We start from the raw sequence: 20,129 nt of genomic DNA, 5'->3' as shown, positions 1-20,129 counted from the left end.
AGAGAACATTTCATGCAAAGATAAGCACAATAAAGACAGAAACGGTACGGACCTAACAGAAGCAAAAGATTATACAAATACCTTTTTCCAAAATCACCTACACCCTTTTCCAAAATCTCATATATACTGACCTTTCCCCTGACCTTTTTGGCAGTTTCTCAGAGCTATCTGAGAGGCTATCTCTAAGGCTATATTTCTCAATAAGACACTGAATAGACTCAACTCAAGGCTTTTACGTGGTTTTTTTGTTTTTGATTTTCAGTTGACAGATACTCAGGGTGCCATCTCAAACAAAGGAGCTTCTATCTTCATGGTGGAAGCAGTCTAGTTCACCAACCTGTAAGTTCTCTGAACTCTCCTTTTGGAGCTTTATGTAAGTTTCATTTCATAGGCAGATTGATCCAATCATTGGTGACTGGTGATTGATTCAATCTCTAGATCTTCATTCTCTCCCTTCCCTTTCCTCCCTGTCCTTCCCTTCCCTCTAATCACATGGTTGGTTCTCCTGACAGTCAGCCCCTATCTTTAGGTAAGGTCCAGTAGTCATCTCATTAATATCACAAAAGGTATCTTTGTCATTAGGAAATTCCAAGAGTTTTATCAGGTCTGTGCCAGAAATTGGGACAAAGACCAAATATGTACTTCTTTTTATAAGTCACAATATCACAGGAGTTGAAAGAGTTGAATTAGTCTTGTACAGTGTTTCCATTGCTCTGGTGAGAACAAAATACAGGGACTTCCCTGGTGATCCAGCGGTTAAGACTCCACACTGCTAGTGCAGGGAACACATAATCAATCCCTGGTCAGGGAACTAGGATCCCGTATGCCACAGAGCACAGTCTAAAAAAATAAAACTGATTCTTGTTACTCATGGTAGTTATAGCCTAAAAAGTCACCACAAACACTGAATTGGTGAATACTGAACCACAGTGCTCTCAAGGAAAATACAATTAGGTTCCTGAAAGCTTCTGATCATATTTTCATCAACTGATCAATACATAACCTTATTTTATGTGTGTTTCTCTTTAAAGACGCTTTATTTTATGTACAGTAGTTATTCATTAACATTTGAACTCACCGTCCACTGAACTAAGTCATACCTAGTGCAGGCTTATCTAGCACACGTTTTCTTCATAATGCACATGACAGCTTTCCTGCCCTTTGAACACTAGGCAGCACTGCACTCGGGGGTCATTTGAAACAGTGCAGTCATGAACAAAACCAGAAAAATGCAAAAAAATGTGCACTAAACAGACCACAAAAAGACACATGCTTACAGTGTGAGAGTAAAACATGAAAGCAGAACTTCACCTCCTTCAACCTGTAAAAAGAATTAATAAGCAGAAACCTCAGTTGAATAGAATGGGGGACGAGGAGGGGGAGCTCTCACTGTTGGGAGGATAGCAGAGCCCAAAATGCAGAAGAAACACTGCTCTTCATTCCCAGCAATGACTCAGCCAATGAAAAGCCATGGACTCTTTGTTTGCTATAGCTCTCTCAACTTCCTTTTCCTCCCTATTGCCATGAGGAGACTTGCACGTGGCATTTCATGGTTGCACACCTCGAATTGCCGTTCTCTGCTGTTTTGAATAAACTCATCTTTGCTGGAGAAATATCTGGCAGTCTATTTGTTTTACGTCAACAAATCTTGGGAAGGACTGTCAGTTCGGTTCTGTCGCTCAGTCGTGTCCGACACTTTGCAACCCCATGAATTGCAGCACGCCAGGCCTCCCTGTCCATCACCAACTCCCGGAATCCACCCAAACCCATGTCCATCGAGTCGGTGATGCCATCCAGCCATCTCATCTTCTGTCGTCCCCTTCTCCTCCTGCCCCCAATCCTACCCAGCATTAGGGTCTTTTCCAATGAGTCAACTCTTCTCATGAGGTGGCCAAAATATTGGAGTTTCAGCTTCAACATCAGTCCTTCCAATGAACACCCAGGACTGATCTCCTTTAGGATGGACTGGTTGGATCTCCTTGCAGTCCAAGGGACCCTCAAGAGTCTTCTCCAACAACACAGTTCAAAAGCATCAATTCTTCGGTGCTCAGCTTTCTTTATAGTCCAACTCTCACATCCATACATGACTACTGGGAAAGCCATAGCCTTGACTACACAGACCTTTGTTGACAAAGTAATGTCTCTGCTTTTAAATATGCTATCTAGATTGGTCATAACCTTCCTTCCAAGGAGTAAGCATCTTCTAATTTCATGGTTGCAATCACCATCTGCAGTGATTTTGGAGCCCCAAAAAATAAAGTCTGACACTGTTTCCACTGCTTCCCCATCTATTTCCCATGAAGTAATGGAACCGGATGCCATGATCTTAGTTTTCTGAATGTTGAGCTTTAAGCCAACTTTTTCACTCTCCTCTTTCACTTTCATCAAGAAGCTGTTTAGTTCTTCTTCGCTTTCTGCCATAAGGGTGGTGTCATCTGCATATCTGAGGTTATTGATATTTCTCCCGGCAATCTTGATTCTAGCTTGTGTTTCTTCCAGCGCAGCATTTCTCATGATGTACTCTGCATATAAGTTAAATAAGCAGGGTGACAATATACAGCCTTGACATACCCCTTTTCCTATTTGGAACCAGTCTGTTGTTCCATGTCCAGTTCTAACTGTTGCTTCCTAACCTGCATACAGGTTTCTCAAGAGACAGATCAGATGGTCTGGTATTCCCATCTCTTTCAGAATTTTCCACAGTTTATTGTGATCCACACAGTCAAAAGCTTTGGCATAGTCAATAAAGCAGAAATAGATGTTTTTCTGGAACTCTTTTGCTTTTTTGATGATCCATCGGATGTTGGCAATTTGATCTCTGGTTCCTCTGCCTTTTCTAAAACCAGCTTGAACATCTGGAATTTCACGGTTCACATATTGCTGAAGCCTGGCTTGGAGAATTTTGAGCATTACTTTACTAACGTGTGAGATGAGTGCAATTGTATGGTAGTTCGAGCATTCTTTGGCATTGCTTTTCTTTGGGATTGGAATGAAAACTGACTTTTTCAGTCCTGTGGCCACTGCTGAGTTTTCCAGATTTGCTGGCATATTGAGTGCAGCACTTTCACAGCATCATCTTTCAGGATTGAAATAGCTCAGCTGGAATTCCATCACCTCCACTAGCTTTGTTCGTAGTGATGCTTTCTAAGGCCCACTTGACTTTATATTCTAGGATGTCTGGCTCTAGGTGAGTGATCACACCATTGAGATTATCTGGTCATGAAGATCTTTTTGTACAGTTCTTCTGTGTGTTTTTGCCACCTCTTCTTAATATCTTCTGCTTCTGTTAGGTCTATACCATTTCTGTCCTTTATCGAGCCCATCTTTGCATGAAATATTCCCTTGGTATCTCTAAATTTCTTGAAGAGATCTCTAGTCTTTCCCATTCTGTTGTTTTCCTCTATTTCTTTGCATTGATCATTGAGGAAGGCTTTTTTATCTCTCCTTGCTATTCTTTGGAACTCTGCATTCAGATGGGAATATCTCTCCTTTTCTCCTCTGCTTTTCGCTTCTCTTCTTTTCCCAGCTATTTGTAAGACTTCCTGAGACAGCCATTTTGCTTTTTTGCATTTCTTTTCCATGGGGATGGTCTTGATCCCTGTCTCCTGTACAATGTCACAAACCTCTGTCCATAGTTCATCAGGCACTCTGTCTATCAGATCTAGTCCCTTAAATCTATTTGTCACTTCCACTCTATAATCATAAGGGATTTGATTTAGGTCATACCTGAATGGTCTAGTGGTTTTCTCCACTTTCTTCAATTTAAGTCCGAATTTGGCAATAAGGAGTTCATGATCTGAGCCACAGTCCACTCCTAGAAGGACTATGCATGTTGTCAAATTCCAATTTTTCCCACACTGTACATGCACATGTCCATGAATGACCAAAAGTGCTTAAAGTATTGATTTTGAGGTTACAAACAAATTTTAGCTAGTAGGCAAATTCACATATGCAGAATCTGCAAACAATGAAAAAATCAAATATATGCATACATGTACAAGTTACAAAATAAACATTGGGTAATTTTGGTGATTCCACTGATGAGTTAGTTAAATGCAGATATATATTTACATTTAAAGCTAGCATTTGTGCAACATAAAACTGAACGGTAAAATTCAAATAAACAATTTAAAATGTAAGCTTTATTTAGAATGACATTAAGTCTTAATCAAAAAGCACAAGTAAAGAAACTAGAAGAAAGGACAAAATTTTCTATTTTATCACTTCTAGCTGCAGGGGTTAATAGTCAGCTGTCTGTTGCTCTGGCTAAGCGATGAGAAAATCCCCATGGGAAAAGAATAAAAGCAAAATATAGCAATACAGCATAACCCAAATAAAAGTACATTGGGTTGATCAGTTGGGGTTGTGATTCCCTGCTAAGCCAAGGAAAAACAGTGTGGACCTTGGAATGCTGGGTCAGTGCAGGTTCAGACCACTCCTTGTGCACACACTAAGACGTTTTCCCAGGGCATGTGAGGGTCTGTGACCTCCAGCCAGGTGATAGCCCTTGTACAAGAAAATAACAAAGACAGTTTAAAGTAATCAATAAAATGAGAGAATGACCGGGGAGGAGGAGGCTGACTTCATCGTAGCACAACAGATACTTTCTGCTTGCCAACACACTAAATAACAGTGATGTGGCTCCAAGGAACAGGGCTCCTGACCCAAGAGGTCTTGAGTCCCCTGGCCCCATCTTTAAAACTTTAATTCTGTCTCTAGTTTCTTTTTCCCAAACTGTGCATCGACCACTTTCGATCGCTACCTACAGTGCTGGCAGCAGCATATAGTATTTTTTTCCCCTGATTTTTGGATAAGGAATCTCACTTTTTCACTTTGCATTGAACCTCACAAGTTATCTATCCAGCCTTGTTCCCAGGAGCCTTTTCTTTCTGTCCTGCAGTGTATGTGCTTGCCCCAGTGTTGTGTATGTTTGGTATGATTTCAAATTCAGGTGTTTATGACTTATGTGAAGTTGTTTGAATCTACTTGTTTATGACTAAGCCAAAAAAAAGTTTTCATATGTAAAAGTTGTTTTGATATGAGAATGAAGTCAGGATGTCATCATTTCATCTGTCACTGATAAGCACTCAGTAGCTTAGTGGCTACTAAGCTAAAGGCAAAGGAGAAAAGGAAAGATATACCCATTTGAATGCAGAGTTCCAAATAATAGCAAGGAGAGATAAGAAAGCCTTCCTCACTGATAAATGCAAAGAAGTAGAAAAAACAATAGAATGGGAAAGACTAGAGATTTCTTCAAGAAAATTAGAGATACCAAGGGAAATTTTCATGCAAAGATGAGCACAATAAAGGACAGAAATGGTATGGACCTAACAGAAGCAGAAGATACTAAGATGTGGCAAGAATACACAGAAGAACTGTACAAAAAAGATCTTCATGACCCAGATAACCATAATTCTGTGATCACTCACCTAGAGCCAGACATCCTAGAATGTGAAGTCAAGTGGGCCTTAGGAAGCATCACTACACAAAGCTAATGGAGGTGATGGAATTCCAGTTCAGTTATTTCAAATCCTAAAAGATGATGCTATGAAAGTGCTGCACTCAATTTGCTAACAAGTCTGGAAAACTCATCAGTGCCCACAGGACCGGAAAAGCCAGTCTTCATTCAAATCCCAAAGAAGGCAATGCCAAAGAATGTTCAAACTACCACACAATTGCACTCATGTACACACTAGCAAAGTAATGCTCAAAATTCTCCAAGCCAGGCTTCAACAGTACAGGAACCGTGAACTTCCTGATGTTCAAGCTGGTTTTAGAAAAGGCAGAGGAATCAGAGACCAAATTGCCAACATTCGCTGGATTGTTGAAAAAGCAAGAGAGTTCCAGAAAAACATCTACTTTATTGACTAGGCCAAAGCCTTTGACTATGTGGATCACAACAAACTCTGGAACATTCTTAAAGACATGGGAATACCAGACCATCTGACCTGCCTCTTGAGAAATCTGTATGCATGTCAAGAAGCAACACTTAGAACTGGACATGGAACAACAGACTGGTTCCAAACAGGAAAAGGAGTATGTCAAGGTTGTATATTGTCACCTTGCTTATTTAACTTATATGCAGAGTACATCATGTGAAATGCCAGGCTGGATGAAGCACAAGCTGGAATCAAGATTGCTTGCTGGGAGAAATATCAATAACCTCAGATATGCAGATGACACCACCCTCATGGCAGAAAGCAAAGAACTAAAGAGTCTCTTGATGAAAGTGAAAGAGGAGAGTGAAAAAGTTAGTTTAAAACTTAACATTCAGAAAACTAAGATCATGGCATCCTGTTCCATTACTTCATGGCAAATAGATGGGGAACAATGGAAACAGTGACAGACTTTATTTTCTTGGGCTCCAAAATCACTGCAGATAGATGGTGACTGCTGCCGTGAAATTAAAAGACGCTTGCTCCTTGGTAGGAAAGCTATGACAAGCCTAGACAGCATATTAAAAAGCAGAGACATTACTTTGTCAACAAAGGTCTGTGTAGTCAAGGCTATGGCTTTTCCAGTAGTCATATATGGATGTGAGAGTTGGACTATAAAGAAAGCTGAGCACCGAAGAATTGATGCTTTTGAACTGTGTTGTTGGAGAAGACTCTTGAGAGTCCCTTGGACTGCAAGGAGATCCAACCAGTCCATCCTAAAGGAAACCAGCCCTGAATATTCATTGGAAGGATTAATGCTGAAGCTGAAACTCCAATGCTTTGGCCACCTGATGCGAAGAACCAACTCATTGGAAAAGACCCTGATGCTGGGAAAGATTGAAGGCAGAAAGAGAAGGGGACAACAGAGGATGAGATGGTTGGATGACATCACCAACACGATGGACATGGGTTTGAGTAAGCTCCAGGAGTTGGTGATGGACAGGGAAGCCTGGCGTGCTGCAGTCCACAGGGTCACAAAGAGTCGGGCATGACTGAGCGACTGAACTGAACTGAACTGAACTGAGCTTGGTGGCAGGAATCCTATGGAATCCTGAAAGGGGCTTTTCCATAGAACGTGTGGCCAGGACACATTTAGATTATGAGTACCAAGATTTTTATCTGGGCAAAGTTACTCTTTTCTAATCTAGTTCTCCAAAGACATTTGGGCATTAGCCCCGGCTTTGGTAAAGCCGGGCAGTGGTGATCAAAGACTGATAGCCCGCCAACGCAGCCGCCATTTCTCCCTAGCAACGTGCTCTAGCAACCAGGGTCTTTTATTTCTGCGCTGGCAGCTGGATGTCAGCTCCACCAAGAATTCACAACTCATAGAAAAGGTACTCCCTCAACTAAACTTGGGTTTTACTTTCATTTCCCCTTGGCTGGAACAATCTATCACTGGTTTGGAGTATGTTTCTTTACTGACTTTCTAAGAGACATTATCTTGCATGCTACTGGCTTGTGAAATCATTGTAATTTCCACAGTGAACCTGTGTTAAATAATTTTTTTTTTAAATCTCAGTCTCTGAGCATAATCTGCCTCCCCCAAAACAAAGCACTGAGTTTCTTTATGGGAATAGGGGACATCCCTCCTCCCTACTCCAACGTTCAAGACATCTTTTCTCACAAAAAGAGCTCTGGCTCCCTCAGTCCTTCAGTTTCCTCACTATTCCCCAGTAGAACACTATTCCCCAAGCCTAGGTTTTGCAGGCTTTAGTGTCAGCTGGCTAGACAATAAATGACCATCCCTACCTAAGGCTGAGCTATCAGGGAAGTGGCATCACCAATTAGATGGACATGAGTTTGAGCGGGCTCCGGGAGTTGGTGATGGACAGGGAAGCCTGGCGTGCTGCAGTCCATGGGGACGCAAAGAGTTGGACACAACTGAGCAACTGAAATGACTGACTGACCTAAGGCTAGCTGAATCCAATAGAGAAAGACAGGCTCCAGTCCAAAGGTCAAATGGAAAGCTGAAAAGAGAAAGACTGATAAATGTGACTACTGTATTAGTTTCCTGAGACCATAAAGTTGGTGGCTTAAAAAAACATAAATTTATTATCTTACAATTCTAGAAGTCAGTCATCTGAAATGAGTCTCACAGAACTAAAACCAAGGTATTGGCAGAGCTATCTTCCTTCAGGAGGCTCCTTGCCTTTTTAGTATCTAGCAGCTGCCTGCTTTCCATGGATCATGGCTTTTTTCCTTTATCTTCAGAACACATACACCAACCTTGTTTTTGTTGTTATGCTTCCTTTTTTTTTTTTGACTGTGGTGTAAGGCCTGTGGGATCTGAGTCTGTGGGCCAGGGATTAAACCCAGGCCCAGGCAGTGAAAGCGCCAAGTCCTAACCACCTGACCACCGGGACATTCCCTACACCTCTTTTTCTGACTCTTACCTCATGTCTCTTGTCTTGCTCTTATAATTATAATTAAGAATAATTATAATCTTATAATTTATAATGTATAACCTTATAAATATAATTATAATCTTATAATTATATTAGGCCCACCCAGATAATCCAGGATAATTTTCCCATCTCAAAATTATAAACAATCACATCACATGAGATTACCATATGAAGTTACATATTCACAAAAGCCAAGGATTAAGACATGATCATCTTTGGGAGGGCATTATTTTACCTACTGAAACTATATAAAAGTATAGATTAACATATCTGGTAATAGCTGAAGTTGATAATATCTAAAAATCTGTTAAAAGATTCAGAAAAGTAGAATTATATGTACAAACACAGGCACACACATGCATCTGGTTTTAAAAGAAGAAATGAGAGAGTAGGAAGAAGGCTGCTAGGCGTGGCACATTTGCTGGGTTCTTGATAAACTGATTTAGATTATATACCACATAGGGTTATTAATTTAGGGGAGGTGTTTCCTTTCCTGGAAGTCAAAGCAAATATCAAAGCAGAAGGCAGCCATGCAGAGGTACCAATGCTCTGGGAGATAACAGCAGACATGTCAGGGGAAGTCTGCTGTTGGCTACATTTATCTTTTAAAAATCCTTGGTAGCTTGCCCTTAGAATCTTTGACAAAAGCTATGGTTTGTCTCAGGTGTACTGGAAAATCCTTGTTGTTGTTCAGTTGCTCAGTCATGTCCAACTACTTGCAACCCCATGGACTGCAGCACACCAAGCTTTCCTGTCCTTCACCATCTCCCGGAGTTTGCTCAAACTCACGTCCATTGAGTCAGTGATGCCATCAAATCATCTTATCCTCTGTCATCGCCTTCTCCTCCCACCTTCCATCTTTCCCAGCATCAGGGTCTTTTCCAATGAGTCAGCTCTTCATACCAGGTGGCCAAAGTATTGGAGTTTCAGCTTCAGCATCAGTCCTTCCAATGAATATTCACAGCTGGCTTCCTCCAGGATTGACTAGTTTGATCTTCTTGCAGTCCAAGGGACTCCTACACTAACACAGTTCAAAAGCATCAATTCTTCTGCACTCAGCTTTCTTTATAGTCCAATTCTCACATCCATACAAGACTACTGGAAAAACCATAGCTTTGACTATACAGACCTTTGTAGGGAAAGTAATGTCTCTGTTTTTTAATATGCTATCTAGGTTTGTCATAAATTCTCTTCCAAGGAGCAAGCATCTTTTAATTTCATGGCTGCAGTCACCATCTGCAGTGATATTGGAGCCCCCCAAAAATAAAGTCTGCCACTCTTTCCATTGTTTCCCCATCTATTTACCATGAAGTGATGGGACCGGATGCTATGATCTTAGTTTTCTGAATGCTGAGCTCTAAGCCAGCTTTTTCATTCTCCTCTTTCTCCTCCATCAAGAGGTTCTTTAGTTCATCTTCACTTTCAGCCATAAGGGTGGTGTCATCTACATACCTGAGGTTATTGATATTTCTCCCAGCAATCTTGATTCCAGCTTCTGCTTCATCCAGCTTGGAATTTCAAATAATATACTCTGCATATTTCCCATGATGACTCTGGAAAAGGTCAGTTTTCATTCCAATCCCAAAGAAAGGCAATGCCAAAGAATGTTCAAACTACCACACAATTGCACTCATTTCACACTAGCAAAGTAATACTCAAAATTCTCCAAGTGAGACTTCAACAGTATGTGAACTGAGAACTTCCAGACATACAAGCTGTATGTAGATAAGGCAGAGGAACCAGAGTTCAAATTGCCAACATCTGTTGGATCATAGAATAATCAAGAGAATTCCAGAAAACATCTATTTTGCTTCATTGACTACACTAAAACCTTTGACTGTGTGGATCACAACAAGCTATGGAACATTCTTAAAGACATGGGAATACTAGATCACCTTACCTGCCTCCTGAGAAGCCTGTATGCAGGTCAAGAAGCAACAGTTAGAACCAGACATGGAACAATGGACTGGTTCAAAATTGGGAAAGGAGCATGTCAAGGCTGTATATTGTCACCCTGCTTATTTAACTTATATGCACAGTACATCATGTGAAATGCCAGGGTGGATGAAACACAAGCTGGAATTAAAATTGCTGGGAGAAATATCAATAACCTCAGGCATGCAGATGACACCACACTTACAGCAGAAAGCGAAGAGGAACTAAAGAGCTTCTTGATGAAAGTGAAAGAGGAGAGTGAAAAAGTTGGCTTAAAACCCAACATTTAGGAAACCAAGATCATGGCATCTAGTCCCATCACTTCATATCAAATAGATGTGGAAACAGTGAGAGACTTTATTTTGAGGGACTCCAAAATCACTGCAGATGGTGACTGCAGCCACGAAATTAAAAGACGCTTACTCCTTGGAAGAAAAGATGACCAACCTAGACAGCATATTAAAAAGCAGAGACATTACTTTGCCAACAAAGGTCTATCTAGTCAAGGCTATGGTTTTTCCACCAGTCATGTATGGATGGATGTGAGAGTTGGACCATAAAGAAACCTGAGCACTGAAGAATTGATGCTTTTGAACTGTGGTGTTGGAGAAGACTCTTGAGAGTCCCTTGGACTGCAAGGAGGTCCAACCAGTCCATCCTAAAGGAAATCAGTCCTGAATATTCATTGTAAGGACTGATGTTGAAGCTGAAACTCCAATACTTTGGCACTTGATGCAAAGAACTGACTTATTGAAAAAGACTCTGGTGCTGGGAAAGGTTGAGGGTGGGAGGAGGAGAAGATGACAGAGGATGAGACAGTTGGATGGCATCACCAACTCAATGGACATGAGTTTGAGTAAACTCCGGGACTTGGTGATGGACAGGGAGGCCTGGTGTTCTGCAGTCCATGGGGTCACAAAGAGTTGGACACTACTGAGTGACTGAACTGACTGAACTGAGAATGCCTTGAAAAAGCCACTTACGTCAAGTTGGTTGATAGTGTTGAAAGTCATACATATCCTTATTGATTTCCCTTCTACTGGTTCTATCAACTACTCAAAGAGGAGCACTGAAGTCTTCAGATGTAATTGTGGGTTTGTCTATTTATCCTTTCAGTTCTACCCATTTTGTCTTCATGTGTTTTGAAACTCTACTGTTAGTTGCATGCACATTTAGAATTGTTATGTCTTCTTAGTGAACTGATTCATAATTATTTAATGTCCCTCTCTGTTGCTGATAGTATTCCTTGTTCTGAAGTCTACTTTATCCGACATTAATATAGCCACTAACCCTTTCCCTTCTTCATTCTTTCTTTCCTTTCATTCACTTGAAGCAATGTTTAACCTTTCTTGTTTTAAAGTAATTTAGACTTACAGAAAAATTCCAAAATAATATGGAGATTTCCCACATATTCTTCATCCAACATTTCCTAATGTTAACATCTCACATAACTATGACATGATGATAAAAACATTGAAATAAACATAGCAATAAAAATATTGCTAACTAAACTATATACCTTATTTGGATTTTATTAGCTTTTCCAATGTCCCTTTTTTGTTCCAGGACCCATTTCAGGATCCCACACAATGTTTAACTGTAGATCTTAGTCTTCTTCATTCTGTGGAAGTTCATCATTCTTGCCTTGTTTTTCATGATTTTAACACTTCAAATGTTAATACCAGTCGTTTTGTAAAATATTCCTTGATTTGTTTTTAATATCTTCTCATGACTAGATTAAAGTTATACATCTTTCGGCATGATGTGCTCCTCTCCACATTATATCTGCAGGTACTTGACGTCAATATGTCTTATTACTGGTGATATCTAACTTGACCACTTGATTAAGGTGGTATCTGAAAGATTTCTCCACTATAAAATAACTATTTTCCCTGTAATAATAAATAAATATGTGGGGGAAGATACTTTGAAACTATTCAAATACCTAGTTTCTCCTTAAATTTTCTCCTTTCACTTTTAGCATCTATTGGTGAATCTTGTCTATGACAATTATTGCTGTTATCTCATAATGACAATTTTTTATTTCCTTCATTCCCTCTACACTTATTAGCTGGAATTATTCTGTAAGGAAGACCCATTCCTTTGTTCCTATCAGCTTTCTCTTTGATTAGTGTTTGTAGGTTATATCATTTTCCATTCTTTTACTTTTAACCTACCTGTGTCATTAACTTAAAACAAGTTACAGTTGGTGCTCAAACAAGGTAGTTTTAACTGCATGCATCCACTTCTGTGCAGACAATTTTCAATAGTTGTTTTGCCAAAAGCTTTCACTTTCGTCTCAGGTTCAAAGGATTTGTTAACAAAATAAGTCACCCGTTCTATACAAATAAATAATGCCAGTATTTATTAGAGAAGTATCTAGCTTACTTTCAATATATTAATATTAAAAGAAAAAGAGGAATAGAAACAACGAAGGCTACATCGCCAAATTGGGTTTTGACCAACCCAGACTCAAACAGCACTGGGAAGTCCCATGTCACAACACATTTGGAGTCCCAACTGGGAAAAGGTCCCAGGCAGCCCTTCTGCTCCACGGGTGAGACTTCTAAGATTGCAGTTTGGGGTTCCCGTTTATAACCACAGAATGCAAACTGATACCATCATCAATCCATGAACAAAACTGCAGCTCTGGTATTATGTTAATTTTTTACAATGCTGTTTGCTTTGTCTGCGAATCTTGGAATGTTGTTAAGCCTGGGGCTTGGTTGGCCAGGCCCCCTCCAGGGGCTCAACAATCTCAAGATTCTTTCCCCATCTTATCTATGGTACCCCAAGGCTTGCAGTCATAGCAAGTCACTAACAGTCAGGGCAGTGTCCGGGCAGGTTGGAAGTAAGGTCAGAGGCCTGCTCTGCTTTGCCTCAGTTCAGTTCAGTCACACAGTTGTGTCCGACTGTTTGCGACCCCATGGACTGCAGCATGTCATGCTTCTCTGTCCATCACCAACTCCCGGAGTTTACTCAAACTCATGTCCATCGAGTCGGTGATGCCATCCAACCATCTCATCCTCTGTCGTCCTCTTCTCCTCCCGCCTTCAATCTTTCCCAGCATCAGGGTCTTTTCCAATGAGTCAGCTCTTTGCATCAGGTGGCCAAAGTATTGAAGTTTCAGCTTCAGCATCAGTCCTTCCATTGAATATTCAGGACTGATCTCTTTTAGGATGGACTGGTTGGATCTCCTTGCAGTCCAAGAGACTCTCAAGAGTCTTCTCCAACACCACAGTTCAAAAGCATCAGTTCTTCAGTGTTGAGCTCTCACATCCATACATGACTAGTGGAAAAACCATAGCTTTGACTAGATGGACCTTTGTTGGCAAAGTAATGTCTTTGCTTTTAATATGTTGTCTAGGCCAGTCATACTGTTGTAGCCATGCGTTCCAGGAAACAAACTCACTCAGAAGGACAATGCAGATAGTGGAGTGCCGTTTATTACACTGGCAGGCCCAAGGCAGGGTCTCCTCTTAGCCAAGAACCCCAACCAGTTTTTTTGAAAACCTTATATACCCTAAGTGTACGTGCTCAAACCCACCTCCCCAAATTCTCTGAAACTAGTCTGAACAAAAGAAAAGAAAGATACAATCAAAGTTAACCTGTGATTCATATGCCTTAAGCCTAGGTAGTTAACAGTGGACAATTATCAATAGGCCTGTGGTCATACTCCAATAAGCATAATAGAACATATGATTCTATTCGGTTACACAGATAATTAGGGTATTCTTTTAGGCAATGGAGAGTCTAGGTACAAGCCCTGGGGCTCTTCCATCCAGGGGTCTGGTTTTCCAGTTGGCATGTTGTTTCCATAGATACTGGGCATATAGCTCAACATCCACAGTCCAGCCCAAGATAGAGTCCTGCTTTCAAGATGGAGCCTGTTCTGTCTGTTTCCTCCTTCAATACCTTTTCTTCCAAGGAGTAAGCGTCTTTTAATTTCATGGCTGCAGTCACCATCTGCAGTGATTTTGGAGCCAAAAAAAATAGTCTCTCACTGTTTCTACATCTATTTGACATGAAGTGATAGGACCAGATGCCATGATCTTGGTTTTCTGAATGCTGAGTTTTAAAACAGCTTTTTCACTCTCCTCTTTCACTTTCATCAAGAGGCTCTTTAGTTCTCTTTCTGCCATAAGTGTGGTGTCATCTGTATATTTGAGGTTATTGATATTTCTCCCAGCAATCTTGATTCCAGCTTGTGCTTCATCCAGCCCAGCATTTATTATGATGTACTGTGCATATAAGTTAAATAAGCAGGGTGACAATATACAGCCTTGACACACTCCTTGCCCGATTTGGAACTGGTCTGTTGTTCCATGTCCAGTTCTAAGTGTTGCTTCTTGAGCTGCAAAGAGATTTCTCAGGAGGCAGGTCAGATAGTCTGGTATTCCCATCTCTTTCAGAATGTTCCAGAGTTTGTTGTGATCCACACAGTCAAAGGCTTTGGCATAGTCAGTAAAGCAGAAGCAGATGTTTTTCTGGAACTCTCTCACTTTTTTCATGATCCAGCTGATGTTGGCAATTTGATCTCTGATTCCTCTGCCTTTTCTAAATCCAACTTGAACATCAGGAAGTTCATGATTCATGTACTGTTGAAGCCTAGCTTGGAGAATTTTGAGCATTACTTTGCTAGATTGTGAGATGAGTGCAATTGTGCTTGAGCCTTCAAATTGTGCTTGAGCCTCAAATTGTGTTTCAGCCTTCTTTAGCATTGCCTTTCTTTGGGATTGGAATGAAAACTGACCTTTTCCAGTCCTGTGGCCACTGCTGAGTTTTCCAAATTTGCTGGCATACTGAGTGCAGCACTTTCACAGCATCATCTTTTAGGATTTGAAATAGCTCAGCTGGAATTCCATCACTTCCACTAGCTTTGTTCATAGTGATGCTTCCTAAGGCCCACTTGACTTTGCATTTCAGGATGTCTGGCTTTAGGTGAGTGATCACACCTTTGTGATTATTTGGGTCGTGAAGATCTTTTCTGTATAGTTCTTCTGCGTAGTCTTGCCATCTCTTCTTAATATCTTCTGCTTCTGTTAGGTCCATACCATTTCTGTCCTTCATTGTGCCCATCTTTGCATGAAAATTCCCTTAGTATCTCTAATTTTCTTGAAGAGATCTCTACTCTTTCCCATTCTATTGTTTTCTTCTATTTCTTTGCACTGATCACTGAGGAAGGCTTTCTTATCTCTCCTTGCTATTCTTTGGAACTCTGCATTCAAATGGGTATACCTTTCCTTTTCTCCTTTGCTTTTCACTTCCCATCTTTTCATAGCTATTTTTAAGGCCTCCTCAGACAACCGTTTTGCCTTTTCGCATTTCTTTTTCTTGGGGATTGTCTTGATCACTGCAGCCTGTACAATGTCATGAACCTCTATTGATAGTTCCTCAGGTACTCTGTCTATCAGATTTAATTCCTTGAATATATTTGCCACTTCCACTGTATAGTTGTAAGAGATTTGATTTAGGTCATACCTTAATGGTCTAGTGGTTTTCCCTTCTTTCTTCAATTTAAGTCTGAATTTGGCAATAAGCAGTTCATGATCTGAGCCACAGTCAGCTCCCAGTCTTGTTTTTGCTGACTATATAGAGCTTCTTCATCTTTGACTGCAAAGAATATAATCAATCTGATTTTGGTATCGACCATCTGGTGATGTCCATGTGTAGTATTACTCAGCCATAAAAAGGAACACACTTGAGTTAGTGTGAATGAGGTAGATAAACCTAGAGCCTACTATACAGAGTGAAGTAAGTCAGAAAGAGAGAACAAGTATTGTATATCAATGCATATATATGGAATCTATAAATGATACAATGAACCTATTTGTTGGACAGCAAAGGAGATGCAGACACAGAGAATGGAGGGGACATGCCTGTGACTGATTCATGGTGATGTACGACAAAAAACCAGCACAATATTGTAAAGCAGTTATCCTCCAATCAAAAATAAAAGAATTTAAAACAAGAACGGGGGAAGTTTTAGCTTATTATTTCGTCTAACATACTTCTGCATCCGTTTGTCTTTCCTCTTTGGAACTCCAGTGTCATTAACGTTAGAACTTTTGGCATTATTACACAGAAACCTGAGATTTTGTTTATTTTTCATCCAACTGTTTTTCTCTTTGTTCTTTCAGATTGAATACCTTCTACTGATCTATTTTCAGGTTTACTGATTCTCTTTAGTAATCTCCATTCTGCTGTTAGCCAATGAAATAAATTTTTAAATTTCATAGGCTTTACTTTTTCAGTTTAAAATTTTTTTGATCTGATTCTTCTTTATAGTTTTATTTCTCTTCCAAGAACTTCTATCTTTCCATTCACTTCAGGTATGTTTACCCTTAACTCGTGAAGCACAGTTGCCACAGCTACTTTAAAATTTGTGTGATAATTCTAACATTTGGAATTATCTGGCATTAGGTTGGGAGTTGTTAATTGTTCACACTTAACTTTTTTTTATGTCAAGTAATTTTGGATTATATGCTAGACATTTTTAATATTATACTGTTTAATGTCTGGGTCCAATTAAAATCCTCTGAGGAACATTTATATATTTTTTCATTATAGGAGATAATCAGCACAGATAGGGTCAGACTGGTAGTTCTGCTTTTCCTTCTGTGAGCAGTAGTTTCACTCTCAGTTCACTTTTCAAAGACATTACTGAATTGATTTCAGTCTGTCCCATGCAAGCACTGTTCACGTATCAACCCATGACATGTATAGGCTCATACACAGCATTAGGTGCTCCCTTCTCCTGCTCTCTCCTCCTCATGAGTCCTCTCACACTCTCACGCCCTCAGAACCTCCTTTTCTAGGTTCTCTGGCTAGATAGGATGTATATATATTTTGGGTGTGCTGAGTCTTTGTTGCTGTGTGTGAGCTTTCTTTAGTTGCAGTGACTGAGATCTACTCTTTACTTGCAGTGCACAGGCTTCTCACTGCAGTGGCTTCTCTTGTTGCAGAGCATGGGCTCTAGGTGCATGGGTCCAGTAATGTCGAAGACAGGCTTGGTTGCCCCTTGGTATGTGGGATCTTCCTGGACCAGGGATGGAAGCCGTGTCTCCTGCATTGGCAGGCAGATTCTTAACCACTGGACTACCGGGAAAGTTCCAGATAGGATTTTAATTGAAATTTTAATTGCCTACATTACCATCCTGGAATGCAAAGTCAAATGGGTCTTAGGAAGCATCACTATGAACAAAGCTGGTGGAGGTGATGGAATCCCAGTAGAGCTATTTCAAATCCTGAAAGATGATGTTGCTAAAGTGCTGCACTCAATATGCCAGCAAATTTGGACACCTCAGCAGTGGCCACAAGACTGGAAAAGGTCAATTTTCATTCCAATCCCAAAGAAAGGCAATGCCAAAGAATGTTTAAACTACTGCACAGTTGCACTCATCTCACCCACTAGCAAAGTAATGCTCAAAATTCTCCAAGCCAGGCTTGAACAATACATGAACTGTGAACTTCCAGATGTTCAAGCTGGATTTAGAAAAGGCAGAGGAGCCAGAGGTCAAATTGCCAACATCTGTTGGATCATCAAAAGAGCAAGAGAGTTCCAGAAAAACATCTATTTCTGCTTTATTGACTACGCCAAAGCCTTTAACTGTGTGGATCACAACAAACTGTGGAAAATTTTTAAAGAAATGGGAATGTCAGACCACCTTACCTGCCTCCTGAGAAATCTGTATGCAGGTCAAGAAGCGACAGTTGGAACTAGACATGTAACAACATACTGGTTCCAAATCGGGCAAGGAGTATGTCAAGGCTGTATATTTTTACTCTGCTTATTTAACTCATATGCGGAGTACACCATGCGAAAGGCTGGGCTGGATGAAGCACAAACTGGAATCAAGATTGCTGGGAGAAATATCAATAACCTCAGATATGCAGATGACACCACCCTTATGGCAGAAAGAGAAGAAGAACTGAAGAGCCTCTTGATGAAAGTGAAAGAGGAGAGTGGGAAAGCTGGTTTAAAACTCAACATTCAAAAAACTAAGATCATGGCATCCGGTCCCATCACTTCATGGCAAATAGATGGGGAAACAATGGAAACAGTGACAGATTTTATTTTCTTGGGCTCCAAAATCACTGCAGATGGTGACTGCAGCCATGAAATTAAGAGGTACTTGCTCCTTGGAAGAAAAGTTATGACCGACCTAGACAGCATATTAAAAAGCATAGACATTACTTTGCCGACTAAGGTCCATGTAGTCAAAGCTATGATTTTTCCAGTGGTCATATATGAGTGTGAGAGTTTGAGTATGGAGAAGGCTGAATGCTGAAGAATTGATGCTTTTGAAACTGTGGTGTTGGAGAAGACTTTTGAGAGTCCCTTGGACTGCAGGGAAATCAAACCAGTCAGTCCTAAGGGAAATCAGTCCTGAATGTTCATTGGAAGGACTGATGCTGGAGCTGAAACTCCAATACTTTGGCCACCTGATGCAAAGAGCTGACTTGCTGGAAAAGACTTTGCTGCAAAAGGTTGAAGGCAGAAGGAGAAGGGGAAGACAGAGGATGAGATGATTGGATGGCATCACTGACTCAATGGACATGAGTTTGTGAAAGCTCGGGGAGTTGGTGATGGACAGGGAAGCCTGGTGTGCTGCAGTCTCCAGTGTCGCAAAGAATCGGGCACGACTGAGCGACTAAACTGAATGGAACATTACCATCAAAACTCCACAGCTAGGGCCCAATCTCAAAGAAAATGAAAGAGACGGGGAAAAATGAGGGTTACATATACATACTCTCTTCAATCCTCTTTTCCTGGTTCTTCTTTTTAGAAAGGTGGAGTTTCTACCTTAAATTTAGCTTCTTCTGTCCCTGCCACACAGTTTTGTAACTGGTACCTGCTCTCAGGTCAAAGCTATGAGAAAAAGGAAGACATTTTTTTAAAAAACAAGAGACTCACCTCTATATGGTTTTTTCTCAAAGTTTTGACTTCTCTTCACCATTCATCTTTTGTTTAATTTCTAGATTTAGTTGCTTTTCATGTTGTGTTCAGAGTTGTAATCCATAAGAGAGAGGCTACAGTGGGCTGTTCCATCTTGGAAAGAACTAGAAGCCTCACTTTTATTAATTTTTGAGTTATTTGATTAAAAATAAAAGTGTTCTGGCTTGTTCAACCTAGTATTGAGTTCATTCTGGAATCTCTTGTATAATGTCTTCTGTCAGATATTAAAGCAGATTAATATTCTTTGAAATGTTATGGTTGGGATGCTACATAGAAATGTTGAGAACCACTGTCTGACAACCTATAATTCATCTTCAGTTAGTTATGGCCACTCTGTTAGCCAAAGGTCAGCAGAAACATATTCAATTGGCCACCTCAGTAGGACTTGAGCCAGCGTTGATTTTTTTTAAATGCTATTTTCAACAGGTTTAGCCTCTTAATTAATTAAAGAATTAAATTTTGTTTGTGTCTTCCTCTGTTTTCTCATCTTAAGCCCTATTAGATTGCATTGTGTGTACGCCCAGGGATATCAAGCAATTCTTAAAATAAATGAACAAAAATAACTGACTCTTGAACGAGTCCCAGGAGCCCATATAAGAAAGAGAGCTTGTGTTATGCTTTTGCACATTTACTCTTAGCCCGTGTTCAGGTCTGGATTCTTCACCTGCTCAAATGCAAGATAGAAAAGCAGATGATGGGGAAGAGAAGACTCTTCATGTATCAGTCAATTCAATCAGCAGACCCCATCAAGATTGGATAAGTCAGCTGATGCTCACTCTCTCAAATGAGGCTTTGGCAATACATGGATGGATCTGAGGGCTTAAAAAGCCAGCTGCTGGTAGATATGTCCTGCAGCCTTGGGGTATGGCGGCACAGTCCCAAGCCCTCTTCACC

The sequence above is a fragment of the Giraffa tippelskirchi genome, chromosome 5 (genome assembly GCF_054371585.1).
Source record: "Giraffa tippelskirchi isolate mGirTip1 chromosome 5, T2T-mGirTip1v1.2.pri, whole genome shotgun sequence".
NCBI classification, from domain to species: domain Eukaryota; kingdom Metazoa; phylum Chordata; class Mammalia; order Artiodactyla; family Giraffidae; genus Giraffa; species Giraffa tippelskirchi.
This window is presented reverse-complemented; position numbering follows the sequence as displayed.